The sequence below is a fragment of the Megascapheus bottae genome, chromosome 17, assembly GCF_031878675.1.
Source record: "Megascapheus bottae isolate mThoBot1 chromosome 17, mThoBot2.hap1, whole genome shotgun sequence".
Lineage (NCBI taxonomy): Eukaryota > Metazoa > Chordata > Mammalia > Rodentia > Geomyidae > Megascapheus > Megascapheus bottae.
In genome coordinates, this window is record NC_143525.1 from 20256230 (window position 1) to 20272568 (window position 16339).

Sequence of the window (16339 nt, forward strand, 5' to 3'; positions counted from 1 at the left end):
TACTTTTGTCTTTTTGTTGGTTACTTGGAGATAAGAGTTGTCATAGACTTTACTGCCCCAGTTGGCTTTCAATTTCCATCCTCAGATCTCAGCCTCCTGAGTAGCCTACAACAGGTGTGAGCCACCAGCTCCTAGCTTGTCATCTACTTTGTGCCCAGACACTGTGGTTCTGGAAAGGCTGGAAAGGATCATAATCGTGAGGAATCTGAACGATAGCAGAAAACATTAGAAAAGAAAAATGAGAATATTCTAAATACCACACTGAGCCAAGAGCTCTCTGGGCAGAACTGTGTTTATAACTCAAGTCTCTCTGCTGCCTAAACATGAGGCAGGTGATTAGGAGGCAGAAAAACAACACAGATCTATTTCCTGTCATCTGGAGGCAGCTAGGACAAGGACAGGGAGGATTCAGTCCCAACCAGGGTCATCTCATGAGGTGATTTATTCTGTTGCAATCTATTATTTGTCTATCTTATCTTCCAATGGCCAAGAGCAGCCTCAATTTTTTGCAAAACATTCCTGACCTAAAAATTCCCTCTCTTCTTAAGATTATTAACCTGCCATCAGTAATAATGTATACTCTGGGCTCCAAATCCTCCACTATTTAAGAGTATTAGGTAAAAATCATTCTTCCCCAGCAGGCCTTTTCCCTTTTTTAGTCAGGTTTCCTATTGTCTCTTACTTTAAGGCTTTTATTAAAATTTTCTTTTTATTTATACACTTATATTGCTTTTTTTTTTTGCCAGTCCTGGGCTTGGGCTCAGGGCTTGAGCACTGTCCCTGGATTTTCTCAAGGCTCTACCACTTGAGCCACAACACCACTTCTGGCTTTTTGCTACGTATGTGGTACCGAGGAATTGAACCCGGGTCTTCATGCATGCTAGGCAAGCACTCTACCACTAAGCCAAACCCCCGGCCTTTATATTGCTTTTATATGTTAGTTTTTAACCTGTCATTCATGTTAGGCCAGCACTGACCTATTGAGCTACATCCCTGGTATAAAGCTGTCTTATAATGCCACCATAGCCAGGTACCAGTGGCTCGCTCCTGTAATCCTAGCTAATCAGAAGCCTGAGATAGAACAGTTGTAGTTCAAAGTCAGTCCAGGGAGCAAAGCCCATGAGGGTCTTTTTTTTTTTTGTCAGTCATGGGACTTGAACTCTGGGCCTGGGCACCGTCCCTGAGCTCTTCAGCTCAAGGCTACTGCCCTATCCCTTGAGCCACAGCAGACTTTGGTGGTTAACTGGAGATAAGAGTCTTAGGGACTTTAATGCCCAGGCTGGCTTTGAACCGAGACCCTCAGATCTCAGCCTCCTGAGTAGATAGGATTACAGGTATGAGCTACGTTGCTCGGCTTATAAAAGAGGATACTCTTAAGAGAGAAACACAAGGACAGCACCCAAGCCCTGAGTTCAAGCCCCACAACAGAGAGGGAGAGAGAGAGGGAGAGGGAGAGAGAGAGAAAAAGAGAGAGAGAGAGGGAGAGGGAGAGGGAGAAACAACATCAAGGCATGAATACATATTGCCTCTTCACATTTATATAACAATATACATAGTGAAATGAACTCAAAAGTATGGAAACAAGATAGCTTTTTCTTTCTTTCTTTTTTCAGTTTTTAATTTAGATTCTGTTTTGTGTACCTTATGTGTGGTGTATTCAAGTGTATATCTTTGGGAGGGTAGGGAGAGGGCACAGAGCTTGAGGGGAAAAGGGGAGAAGCGCAGCAATGGACTGCACTGGACACTGATGAAAGTGGATTATACACTCATGGGTGGAGATGTGAGGTAGGGACTAGGAGAGAATGCAAGAACAGAAGACATTGTACGAAATTAAATGTACTCATTACCTGACTCATGTAATTGTAATCTTTTTGTACATCACCTCTATAATAACAATAAAGTAAATTAATAATAAAATAATAAACAACATTTAAATCAATACTACAGTAGAGCTGGGAATATGGCTTAGTGGTAGAGCACTCACCTAGCATGCATGAAACCCTGGGCTCAATTCCTCAGTACCCCATAAAACAGAAAAAGCCGGAAGTGGCACTGTGGCTCACGTGGTAGAGGGATAGCCCTGAGCACAGAGAGATTCAGGGAGAGAGTCCAGATCTTGAGTTCAACAAAGTGACAGAATTCCATTGGGCTATTTTTTTTTTAATCTTCTCTAATGGCATTCAGCCTTTGTGTCTGAGGACTGGGTGTTTTTGTGGCCTCTGGTTTCTAGTTGAGGTAATTCTTTGGGAACTTTCAAAGTTTTCCTCAGGAGAAATGTAAAATCCCAGGCCACACCAATAAGTGAATTCATGGGAAGAGTCAAGGAAAAAACCAGATGACCAAAGTCCGATTGACATTCTGCATGTGAGCCATACAATGAGCCATTGGGGAGCCCAGGGCCAAGGGTTATTTATGTAGGTACTTGGATGGAACCCAGAGCCTTGCACATGTTAAACACATGCTCAGAAATCTACCACTGGGCTACCCCCAAGTCCAAAGGTCTATTGGAAGATGAAACTACCTACTGGCACAGAGACAGCTGTTCCTTTGGAAACTCCATTATCCCCCAGAAAAAGGAGAATTGCTGTCCAGTATATTCTCCAGTCAACCCTGAGAATGTCTCCCACACCTCCCCTGCCCTGAACCTCAGGTAGAACAGCCTTCCTGGTAGCAATAGATAGATGCTACCCTTGCGCCAGAGAAGCTGCTGTCTTAGGATTCCAATCATTATGGTGATTTATGCCACCAGAGTGAAAATTAGCAATCTGGTGAGCTAACTAAAAATGAATGCATCTCTTCCCAGCGTTCACTCCACCCAGCTGAGCCACCAAATAAAAGCAGCATATGGGGCAATTAAGAGGCCAAGTTTCTGCTCTCAGAACACAGCACATAAGGAGTTCAATTTCCCTGCCTGGTTCAGTGATGATCAATAAGTATCTAACAGCTATCCTGTAAGTGTGAATCTGAGCCTCTTGTAAACACCAACCTGTGACTTAGCCTTTAAAGTCATTTGCTTCAGGAAGTTGCTACTTAATCTTTTTTTTTTTTTTTTATGTAGGTCGTGGGACTTAAACACTGTCTCTGAGCTCTTCACCTCAAGGCTAACTCTCTGCCCCTGGAGCCACAGCACCATTTCTGATTTTCTGATGGTTAATTGGAGATAAGTCACTCACAGTCTTTTGTGCCCAGGGTGGCTTTGAACCTTGATTCTCAGATCTCAGCCTTCTGAGTGGCTAGGATTACAGACGAGAGCCACTGGTGCCCAGCCATACATATATATATATATTTTTTTTTTTTAATTTCAAATTGGCTGAAGTTGGTAAAAAAAAAAAAGAAAGGAAGGCCATCCTTTCTAATAGGTATATGTGTACACTAAAGATTTTTTTCTTCTTAGTCATATATTTGTGTGTATATGTGTGTGTATGCCAGTACTAGGGACTTGAACTTACAGGTCCTGTGCTCTTGCCTAGCTTTTTTTCAGTTAAGGCTAGTCTCTGCCACTTGAGCTATAGCTCCATTTCTGACTTTTTTTGTGGTTAATTAGAAATAAGAGTCTCACAGACTTTCCTGCCTGGGCTGGCTTCAAGTCATGATGCTTAGATTCCAGCCCCCCTGAGTAGCTAGAATTACAGCACCTGGCTTAGAGTTGTGATTTAATGTTACCCAGAAAGACTTTCAGCTTGCCTGCTTCCCACAGCCACTCTCAAATTAGGGTGTCAAATCAAATGTATAAAAGAGACATTTTTAAAATAATTATTTCGAAAGACATGAAAATCTGATGTTGATGACTCAACCTCAGAGGCCAGGAGCCTATGGCTCACACCTGTAATCCTAGCTTCTTAGAAGGTTGAGATCTGAGGAATTTGGCCTACTGGTAGAGTGCTTGCCTAGCATGCACAAAGACACAGGTTCAATTCTTTGGTACCACATACATAAAAATGGTGGAAGTGTTTCTGTGGCTCAAGTGGTAGAGCACTAGCCTTGAGGAAAGCCCAAGGACAGTGCTTGATCCCTGAGTTCAGTCCCCAGGACTGGCCAAAACAAAAAAAAACAAAGAAAGAAAGAAAGATATAAAAGGAAAAGAAAAAGCCAGAAGTGATGCTGTGATTCAAATGGTGGAGTACTGGCCTTGAGAAAACTCAAGGACAGTGTGTCCAGGCCCTGAGTTCAAGCCCCAGGACTGACAAAAACAAAAACAAAAAACCTTAGCGGGGCACTGGTGGCTCACACTGTAATCCTAGTTACTCAGAAGGCTGAGATCTGAGGATCACAGTGCAAAGCCAGCCTGGGCATAAAAGTCCATGAGAATCATCTCCAATTAATCTGGTAGTGGTCCTGTGGCTCAAGTGGTAGAACGCTAGCCTTGAGCAGAAGATGGCTCACACTGTAATCCTAGTTACTCAGAAGGCTGAGATCTGAGGATCACAGTGCAAAGCCAGCCTGGGCATAAAAGTCCATGAGAATCATCTCCAATTAATCTGGTAGTGGTCCTGTGGCTCAAGTGGTAGAACGCTAGCCTTGAGCAGAAGAGCTCAGGGACAGTGCCCAGGCCCAGAGTTCAAGCCCCAGAACTGGCAACAAAGCAAAACAAAAGTCTCTCAGATACTCAGAATTTATCCCCACAACTTGGATCTCATGGGATATCACATGCAATAAATAGATTTGATTAGGGTCTCACTCTCAGTTACTTAGAAATTAGCATGTAAATTCAATTTTCACCTACTCATATTTCTTATAGACTTTTAGAGTTAAAAGGATTTAAGATAGAATATGATCAATTCTATCATTATTTGAAATTATTCTGCTCCCAGATCTCACTATGCAATTCTTTCTCACCCAGCTTCTTCTTTTCTCTACCATTTAATCTCTTTTTTAAGTTTTCTGAGTCTCTTAATTCTTTCATCTATACTTTCCTCTCCAGTCTCCTTGGCTCTCTTTTAATTTCAGCCACATTTTCTCCTGTACATGCTGACCCTACTGAAATCTGCTCACTAATCCCAAGAATTTCTGCTGTTCATTGTTTGGTTTTGGTGCCAGAACTAGGGCTTGAACTCAGGGCCAAGATTCTGTCCCTTAATTTTTCTGTTCAAGGCTGGTATTTTACCACTTGAGCCATAGACTTTTTAGTAGTTAATTGGAGATAAGAGACTGGGGGCTGTCCTGCCTAAGCTGGCTTTGAATCTTCAGATCTCAGCATACTAAGTAGATAGGATTATCAACATGAGCCATCAGTGTGGGGCCAAGCAGGACGTTTTTGAAAGGCATGTCTGAGTCATCTCTCAGAAGACCATCACAAAATGTTGCACTTGGTAGGCACACAGATACTTTTCAAATCAAAAATACCCTGGCTTACCCAAAGCCACATGGCTGCAAACAGTGGTTCTGCCATACCATTGAGATTCAACATTCAGATGAACTAAGCTGTATTTTCTCCTTTTTATTGTGCTGACAATGTCATAAGGATAGGGATTTCTTAGGGAGAAGTTGTGATTTGAGAAATTCTAAACTACAATTTAGGTCACTGTTCCACTATTTTCAGTCTTTGGCATCCCATGCACTGTAATTATATCCATGTGTCTGTGTAATGCTAGGTAAATAATATAAGCATTTTATAGATTTCCATAAACAATTCTAGACTGTCTGATTTTTATGGGCCACAAATACACTTGGAACACTGAGATAGATTTCAAATTGGGAAGCCGAGTAAGGTTGCTCATGCTACTAATCTCAGCACTGGAGAGACTAAAGCAGAAGGATTCAGAGCTCCATACCAGTTGAGGCTACACAGTAAGACTATATCTTAAAAAAAGAAAAAATAAGGTGTCCCGTGACTATAATCCTAGCTATTCAGTAGGCTGGGGTCCGAGGATCACAGTTCAAAGCCAACCTGGGAAGAAAATTATGTGAGACTCTTACCTCCAAAAAGTTGAGGTATGACTCAAGTGGTAGAGTGCCAGCCTTGAGGAAGAAAACAAGCCCAAGCCCCAGTGTGAGATCCTAAATTGAAGCCCTAGAACTAGCGCATGCACACACCCACACACATACACATACACTCATTATTTAAAATTGTATTATTATTATTATTATTATTATTATTACTGTGGTATTGGGTATTGAACTTAAGGCTTTATTTTTTTTTTTTTTTTTGCCAGTCCTGGGCTTGAGCTCAGGGCCTGAGCACTGTCCTTGGACTTTCTCAAGGCTAGAGCTCTACCACTTGAGCCTTAGCACCACTTCTGGCTTTTTTCTATGTATGTGGTACTGAGGAATTGAACCCAGGTCTTCGTGCATGCTAGGCAAGCATGCTACCACTAGGCCAAACTCGCAGCCCCGTACTCAAGGCTTTATAACTGCTGGTTAAGCACCCTACTGCTTGAGCCATATACCAAGTCCTTTAGCTGTTAGTTTATTTTCCAGATAGATTCTAGAACTAACTTTGCCCATGTGACCTTGAATTGATATCTTCCTTTCTATGCCTCCCGAGGCCTGTGCCACCACATCTACCATGCTTTTGAGATATGGAGACTTGCTGACTTTTGTTCTGGCTGGCCTAGAACATCAATCCTCCTATTTCTGCCACGTAAGTAACTGGGATTACAGACATGTATCATCATCATTATTGTTACTAAAGACAAAGTTCTATGTTGTCCAGGCTGGGTTTAAGAGATCCTCCTGCCTCAGCCTCCCATGTAGCTGAGAGAATAGGTGGTTACCACTACACCTAGCTCCTCATTTTTTTTTGCCAGTCCTGAGGTTTGGACTCAGGGCCTGGGCACAGTCCGTGTACTTTCTCAAGGATAATACTCTACCACTTGAGCCACATCACCACTTTGGGCTTTTTCTGTGTATGTGGTAGCAAGGAATCTAACCAGGGTGTTCGCGCATATTAGGCAAGCACTCAATCACTAGGCCATACTCTTAGCCCCTCCTCATGATTCTTTTTTTGCCAGTCCTGGGCTTAAGCTCAGGGCCTGAGCACTGTCCTTGGATTTTCTCAAGGCTAGAGCTCTACCACTTGAGCCTCAGCACCACTTCTGGCTTTTTTTTTTCCTATGTATGTGGTACTGAAGAATCGAACCTGGGTCTTCGTGCATGCTAGGCAAGCACTCTACCACTAAGCCAAACTCCCAGGCGCCCCTCCTCATGATTTTTTTGTTTTGTTTTGTTTTGTTTTGCCAGTCCTGGGCTTGAGCTCAGGGCATGAACTCTGTCCTTGGACTTTCTCAAGGCTAGAGCTCTACCACTTGAGCCTCAGCACCACTTCCAGCTTTTTCCTATGTATGTGGTGCCGAGGAATTGAATCCGGGTCTTTGTGCATGCTAGGCAGGCACTCTACCACTAGGCCAAACCCCCGGCCCCGTCTCCTCATGATTTTTTAACAGAGTTTTGAGTTATAAGAAAAACAGAGAGCGAGGAGTTAGGCCTAGTGGTAGAGTGTTTGCCTAGCATGCACAAAGACCCAGGGTCGATTCCTCGGTACCACATACATAGAAAAAAAAAAAAGCCAGAAGTGGTGCTGAGACTCAATTGGTAGAGCTCTAGCCTTGAGAAAGTCCAAGGACAGTGCCCAGGCCCTGAGCTCAAGCCCAGAACTTGAAAAGAAAGGGAAAAAAAAGAAAAAGAAAAACAGAGCATGTCAAAATCTATCAAATACCTACTTATATGTCTAGGTATTTATGTGTCATTTTTACCATAACTCTGGAAGGTAGCTAGGAATAGCAAGAAGATACAAAATGGCCACAGTGTCATTTGGTCAGTCCACAAATGATGAGGGAGTCTCCATTTTGGCTGCTTTGCAGGAAGCAAAGTCTCCAGCTATAGTCTTGAGCTATAGTCTCCAGCTCTTCCTAAGAGGCCATATTTACCCCCAATTGTCCTGGCTTGATTTGGACATTCACAGCTACCTGTAAATGCCAGGTGGATCTCTGATCAAGATATTGTCCCTTTAACTACCCAGCACACCGTGCTTACAATTTATTACAATTCTTACTCACAGGATACCTGCCTTCAAAAGGCAGGGGAATATATTCTTTGGATATCCGCCAGCTAGTTCCACAAAGAAAAAAGAAACACTGATTAATTGTACATTCCTAAAAAGTATAACCAGGTTCAAATCTGTAATCCTAGCTACTCAGGAACCAAAGTTCAAAACCAGCCAGAGCAGACAAATTTGAGACACTCTTGTTTCCTAATAACCAGCAGAGATCTGGAAGAGGAGGCATGGCTCCAGTGGTAGAGCAAATGGCAAAGAGCAACCATGAGACCCTGAGTTCAAGACTCAGGACTGGCGCCAAAAAAAAAAAGTAACTGGTTTGTTTATATACTTTTTCTTCCCAATCCTGGGGCTTGAACTCAGGGTCTGGACACTGTCCTTGGACACTTTTTTGCACAAGGCTAGTGCTCTGTCACTTGAGCCACAGTACCACTTCTGGCTTTTTCTGAGTATGTGATACCAAGGAATCAAACCTAGGGCTTTATGCATGCTAGGCAAGCATTCTACCACTAGGCTACGCTTCCACCCCTGTTGATATACTTTTACCATAGGAAAGTAGATATTGCATGTCACCAAATCTCTTTTTATTAAAAAGTTAACAGGGCCGGGAGTGTGACCTAGTGGTAGAGTGCTTACCTAGCACACACAAAGACCTGGATTCAATTCCTTGCTACCACATACACAGAAAAAGCCAGAAGCGGTGCTGTGGCTCAAGTGGTAGAGCTCTAGCCTTGAGGAAGCCCAAGGACAGTGCCCAGGCCCTAAGTTCAAGCCCCAGGACTAGCAAAAAAAAAAGTTAAAATTTTTCTAGCCAAGAATGGTTTTTTCCCTCCTGTAGTCCCAGCACTCACGAGTCTAAGGAGTAAGGGTCATTCTGGGCAATAGAGTAAGATCCTTTCTCAAAAAAAATAGTTTTCTGGTTTTTGGCTCATTATTTTTCATAACCTAGTAGTAGCTGAATCTTCAGGAAAGATGAAGATGAGAAATGAGAGCTCTGCACCTCACTATGTGTCATTGTGGGACAAATGTCAGCCAGTAGTCACAAGACACAGCAAGGTGAGAAACAGGCAGCAGAGCCATTTGGCCAGACCACACAAATGGGGTCTTTTGCAGGGGGTGGGGGAGAGATTGGTCATGGGACTTGAACTCTGGGCCTGGGTTTTGTCCCTGCACTCTTCAGCTCAAGGCTAGCACTCTATCACGTTGAACCACAGCACCACTTCTAGTTTTCTGGTGGTTAATTTGGGGTAAGAGTCTCATGGACTTTTGTGCCCAGGCTGACTTTGAAGCATGATCCTCACATCTCAGCCTCCTGAGTAGTGAAGATTACAGCTACCAGCACCAGGCACAAATGGGGTCTTCACTGCTAATTTTCAGGAAACTGGGGATGTGGCTTAGCGATAGAGTGCTTGCCTAGAGTGCATGAAGCTCTGGGTTTAATTTCTCAAACAAAAAGCCAGAAGTTGTAGAGCCCTAGTCTTAAGCATAGAGTGGCTCAGGGACAGAGCACAGATTCTGAGTTCAAGCCCCAGGACTGGCAAAGAAAAAAAAAAAAAGAGGAAAACTACCAAGAGTCATGATCCCCTCTCCTGAGAGAAAATGAAACAAACATAGTAGGGAGGAAGAAAGGGAAGAGAACGTGGAGGAAGAAGAGGAGTCCAGGAGACTCCATAAGACCTTCATTCTTAGATTTAGATTCTTAGATTTTAGATGTCCTAAAATCAAGACTCTTTTTGCCCAAGCTGGGCAAACTGTCTTTATTCAGTTAGTACCTGGCAGAGAAAGCAGGGCTGGAGACAAAGACCTAACTTGCAAGCTAATGCAACACTCTGTGTGTGTGTGTGTGTGTGTGTGTGTGTGTGTGTGTGTGTGTGGGTGGGTGGGTGTGTGTGTGCGTGTGTGTGCGTGTGTGTGCGTGCGCATGCTGGTACCAAGGCTTAAATTCAGAGTTTCCTCACTGTTTTTGAGTTTACTCACTCAAGGCTACTGCTGTATCATTTGAGCCATAGCTCCACTTCTGGCTTTTGTGGGAGGGAAGGAAATGGGGACCAAAACATGAGAAAGGGTATCAGGGTATCAATGTTTATGAAGTACTGCACCTTCTTTCTGGTGAATATAATGTAACCGTTCTATTAATTACACTAAAAATTATATGAAAAAAACGTTTAGAGAGTCATTCAGATTTTGTCTCTGACAACGTGAGAAGGAGCAGGGCAAAGACACCAAGCCCAGACCTTCACCTGAGCCTGTGACTCAGACTTCCGCCCTAGTCTACCCTTCCCAGTGTGGGAAGCCAGCGTTCCGTTCCCACTGCTCTGTACAATTCAAGATGACACGTGCGCCTGAAGGCATGCATTCAGAAGGACATGCCACCAGCAGATTGGGTGTGCACTGCCCATGGATGGGGCACATGTGAAAGACAGAGAAATCTGCTCATGAAACCACAACCAGGCAAACCCATGCAGACCTGAAAAGATGAGAAAGGAAGACAATGATGATGAAAAGCTGAATTAACTGCAAAGATTAAACTGAATGTCAGTGGCTCATGCCTATAATCCTAGCTGCTCCAGGAGGCTGAGATCAGAGGACCCTTATTCTAGGCCAGCCCAGGCAGAAAGGTCTGACACTGAAAGTGAGAGAGATCTTGTTTCTGAAGCAAGCTATATCAGAAACCTATGACTTAAGCATGAAAACATTCAAGAGAAAAGAATAGTGGAGCTAGCAATGTTCTATAGGTTAGACACATGGCCCAGATCATTTTTCACTGTTCTCTGTGACATGTGACACTAATTCGAGGAGACAGCAACACATTTAATTGCCTAAAACTCAAGAAACTCACAGAGATAGAAACTCTGTTTATCCCTCCCACCTCCTGTTACTGAGGCTTGAGCTCTGGGCTTGGACGCTGTCCCTGAACACTTTTGCTTAAGGTTAGCACTCTATCAATCACTTGAGCCCCAGCTCCACTTCTGGATTTTTGTGGTTAATTGCAATAGGAGTCGTTTAGACTTCCTGCCCATACTAGCTTCGAACCTTGATCTTCAGATCTTAGCATCCTGAGTAGTTAGGATTACAGGCAAGAGCCATAGACATCCAGTGACTCTGCCTTTCTATTAGCAGTCATCCTGGTGACAGAAAACGTGATTTCTCCTGCTGTTAGCATGGAGACGATTCAGGCCTGTCATCTTTGTTGTCACCAGGAGATTGTCAGTTCTGAAATCATGCACAGAAATTAGATGAAAATGAAAATGTGGGCCAAGGTGTTGCTAAGGCTTGGGAAATCTCCCTGCCACTGAAGTTGTTAGAGCCTTCCTGCACCTCCTAAGAGGCATCTGTGGCTGCTTGCCCTGGTACACTTCTGTTCTCTGGTGTTTGTGTGTAATTACGTACATGTGTGTGCTGGTACTAAGGACTGAACTCAGAGCGTTAGCACAGTCCCTTAGGTTTTTTTTTCACTCAAGGCTGGTGCTCTACCACTGGAGCCACAGTTCCATTCCTGTTTTGGTAATTAACGACAGATAAGAATCTCATGGACTTTCCTGCTGGACCTGGCAGGATTTTGCAGTGTGCCTCTTACAGGATACCCTTTTACCTGGAAGACAGCTTAGTGCTTAGTTGTCTGACTCCCAGCCAGGAATCCCTACTTGTCTGTACTGGCAGATCATGTGGGCTCTTGTCTAGCCCCAGTCCCATTTATACCTGCCTAACTACTGTTATAACTCTCAAAGGCCAACTTGTTTGTCCTACTCTATAAGCACCCTGGGAAAACCAAGTCTCATCTAAGCAGTCAGAAAGCACAAATTTAACACCCCATTCCAAAAGGAAAGGAGTACAAGGATTTCTACTCTCAGATTCTGGGCAGGGCACAGGTGGAGCACAGTCTTCCCCTGGAGTCATTTGAAGCAGAAATGAAGAGTCCCCAGAGAAAGAGAGCAGTATATATATAAGGGAATAGAATCCAGGTCATTTGAAGCTCAAGGGCAAATTCCCATGATCCTTTTAAAGGAAGACAGCAAGGCTCTGGTGGCTCATGCCTATAATCCTAGCTACTCTGGAGGCTGACATCTGAGGATCCTGGTTCTACACCAGCTTAGGCAGACAAGTCTAAGAGACTCATCTCCAACTAAACCTCTGAAGTGGAAATGTGGTTCAGTGGTAGAGCACCAATCCAACCTTGAGTGATAAATCTAAGGAGAGCACAAGACCTGAGTTCAAGCTCCAAATACAGGTCTGCACACACAATACCACCACAAAATTACTAAATTATACTTAACCCATCTGTTAAATCAGTCAGTGAGTGAATGGGCCACACTGCCACTTGGCCTTTGCCCTGATTCCCAATTTAAATGTGGATAGCCATACAAGTAGAAAAGGGACCTCCTGGATTCTGGAAATTCTTCAGGTATAAAGTTTGGCTTCATTTTGAAGCAACTTTGTTGAGCCAAGAACAGGCCTGAGTCTACAGACATCCTTTCTCCAGGAATCCCCTGTGAGGTGGGCTGCTTCCTGGAGAGCTCTACACGGGAAATAAGGATGCTCTATGTCCTTGATCTCTAGAATGATCCTCCTGGATTCAGAAAGGTTGTACTCTTCCACTGAGCTCACAACTTGGGAAGAAACACTCACGGAACAACAAAGGAGGAAGGCCTTATCCAGCCAGACCAATATCAAACCACCCGGGCAATCAATGAGATAGCACATGTGCAGATTGCATTTACAGGCTTTATGGGTGATGTTGTTCTTTGGTTTTGGTCTTATATGCCAGCACTGGGCCTTGAACTCAGAGTCTAGGTGCTGTCCTTTAGCAGTTTTTTTACTCAAGGATGTGCTCTACTGCTTGAGCCACAACTGTGCTTCTGGCTTTTTGGTAATTTATTGAAAATAAGACACTCAGGACTTTCCTGCCTGGGCTTCACCTTTTGTAAGATCTCTGCCTCTTGAATAGCTAGAGTTACAAGAATGAACCACCAGGGCCTGCTTAATATTGGGGTTTGAAATCAGGGCTTTGTGCTTCCTAGGCAGGTGCTGTGCCACTGAGCCGTGCCTCCAGCCTGCCTGCACCAAGGATTCTCCTAACTGGACTTCTTTGAGCCTCAGTGATTTTTTTTAATCTGCGAAATGGGATAACCATGCTAGCTCCCATGTTTGCCTGAGGATGAAATGAGCCAACCCTCAAGAAAGTGATGAGACAGAATCTGGCATGTGACCATGACAGATAACTCTCACCTTCATTACCGCAGCTTTCCCCACAGCTCAGCCTTCCTTGCCACGCCCTCTCTCCCTGTGTCTTTGCTTACTATCCATCCGTGACTGTTTGCCTTGGCACCTGGTTCTGTCCTGTCCACAGATTCTTCCACTTATTACCAAGTTTGCTTTAATAGCAAGATGCTAACACACCCTTTCAGAGCCCCCTATCTTACTACCAATCAGCAGACTGGATGCCACACAATGAGGAGGTAATTATGACTTTATTTATAAAATAGCTGACCTGGAAAAATCTGTATTTGGGAGGCCAAGCGGATCAACATTCTCCGATTCTTGGAGCTAAAGGACATGAGATTTTCAGTGCTAAAGTTGAGGAATACCTAGGGGAGTGGAGGGAGCAGGAAGAGTGGTAGAAAGCAGGACACCACCTTGGGCAGAAGGGCAGAAGGTGGGTTTTGGAGCTTAGATTCAAATTCTAACTCAGCCATTTCATACCTATAGAACCTTGGATAAGTTGTGGGACATCCCCTATCCTGTTTTCTTAATACTTAAACAGTTTCCCCTCCCTGTATAGACACAGAGTTACCATCTGTAAATCAGAAGCGCAGCCTTTGCCAGATACTGACTATGCCAAGGCTAGAGGTTTTTTGTTTTTGTTGTTGTTTTTAATTGTTATTATAAAGGTGATATAGGGGGGGTTACCATTATATAACTCAGGTAAAAAGTACATTTCTTTTTGGGCAATGTTACCCTTCCCCTCCCTCCCTCTCCCGGTTGTGTTTTGTTTTTGTGTTGTTGTTGTTCCTGTTGTTTTTGCCAGTTTTGCCTTGAACTCAGGGCCCCAGGCTCTACTTTAGCCTTTTTGCTCTAGGCAGGTGCTTTACCACTTGAGCTATACCTCCACTGACAGCTTTTTACTGGTTAATTGAAAATAAAAGTCTCTCAGATTTATGTGTCCAGGCTGTCTCCAAATCAGAATTCTCAGATCTCTTCCTCCTGAGCAGCTAGGATCACAAGTGTATGCCACCAGCATACCATGCCAGATCCAACTAAACCCCCAAAGAACCAGAAGTGGGGTTATGGCTCAAGTGGTAAAACACTAGTCTTAAGCACAAAAGCTCCGAGACAGCTCTAAAATCAGCACAAAAAAAGAAAAAGAAAAAAAGAAAGAAAAACCTCCAGTTTTCCCAAACCTCCAAACTGGTTGGCCAGGGGAGCCTTGAATCAGAGAGAAAAGAGGAGTAAAGTCTATAACCTTCTCCCACGCACCCACTCGCTGTGCTAGGACAGACTCTTTAAAAGGACATGTCAAGATCTCTAATCCCATATTTCCAGAGGTGAGGGTTCAAATGAGCAAACAGAAGCATGGATCCCCCCTACCCCCAGACAAAGAGTCCCCACATCTTTCTTCAGATCTCAAAAGCTTCCTCAGCTAATGATTACCACATTCTTTCCAGGCACTGAGGCACCAAACACATGCATTGTAATAGTTACAGGACTACTTATATATTTCTCTATTTCTCCATGTATTGCTATGTGGGGCTGGGCTAGAACTCAAGGCCTGATTCATACTATCCAAGCTTCCTGCCATTAACCCATTCTTGTAGTCTCTACTACTAAAATTTTTCTTGCATGGAGGTTCAACCATTTCTCCCAGCTTTGTTAGAGCAGGATTCATTTATTCCCCCCACCTCTTGACCCCCACTCCACCCCGGGTATGGAACACAGTGAAATCAGCTGGGGTTTAACCTGCCATAGCTGGATCTGTGGTTTTCTCCACCTACAGAATTCCTCTGTTCCAGGCCTCCCCACACACCTATTTTCTTTCCTGTATGTTTCCCACCTCTGGGTGTGAAGGTGTCAGCCAGACAACCAGCAAAGACTGACAGCTGCCATCCTATCTGCACAGGGACCACATAGTGTTTGGGGGCAATTTACACTGAAAGGACACATTAGGAAGGCTTTTAAGGGTTAGTTTTTGGGGGCGGGGGTTGCCCTCCCTCCTTTTATTTTGTCAGTCATGGGGCTCGAACTCAGGATCTGGGCACTGAGCTTTTGTGAGTTTTGTTTTGTTTTAAGCTTTTTTGCTCAAGGCTAGTGATCAACTACTTTAAGAAGCTGCTTCCCTTCCCATTTTCTGGTAGTTAATTGGAGATAAGAGTCTCACAGATTTACTCACAGGGCTTGCTTTAAACTGTAATCCTCAAATCTCAGTCTCCTGTGTAGCTAAGATTACAGTCTACCAGCACTTAGGCCCCCCTGAGGTTTTTTTTTGCTTGGTTTTGTTTTCTTGCTCAAGACTAGCACTTCACCACTTGAGCCAATTCTTTAGCCAGTTCTTTAGCTTTTTGGTGTATCAGAAACTCACAGACTTTCCTGCCCTGGATGACTTTGAACCACAATCCTTAAATCTAAGCTCAACCAAGTAGCTAAGCTTACAGGCATGAGCCACCAGTGCCAGGATCCTTTTTTTTTTTCTTGCCAGTACCAGGGCTTGAACTCAGGGACTGAGGACTGTTATTGGACTTTCTTGAGCCACACTACCACTTCCAGCTTTTTCTATGTATGTGGTACCAAGGAATCGAACCAGGGTCTTTGTGCATGCGAGGTAAGCATTCCACCACTAGGCCAAACTCCCCCCCGCAACTTTTGAGACAGAGTTTCATTAATTAGATAAGGCATAACCTCAAATCCATAATCTTCCTACCTCTTTCTGAAGCGCTCAGTGTGTATGTCTGTGTGAGCATGCATGCGTTTGCACAGATATGTATGTACATACATACATACATACATACACACACATACTGGTACTGGATTCTAAGCTCAGTGACTGTCCCTTAGCTTTTTCACTCAAAGCTGGCATTCTACCACTTAACCCCAAACTCCACTTCACACTTTTTGGTGGTTAATTACAGATAAGAGTGTCTCATGGATTTTCCTGCCTGAGCTACCTTCAAATCTCAGTCTTCAGATCTTAGCCTCCTGAGTAGCTAGGATTACATCTGTGAGCCATCAGGCTCTGGTTTTATGGAGCACTCCTGATGCTCGGGGTTGCACCCACATGTCCCACTAGTTAGAGGGTTCTTGCTTTCTTTTACTACAAATAAAACTGGTAATTGCGGTAACTTGTGCAAGGTTATC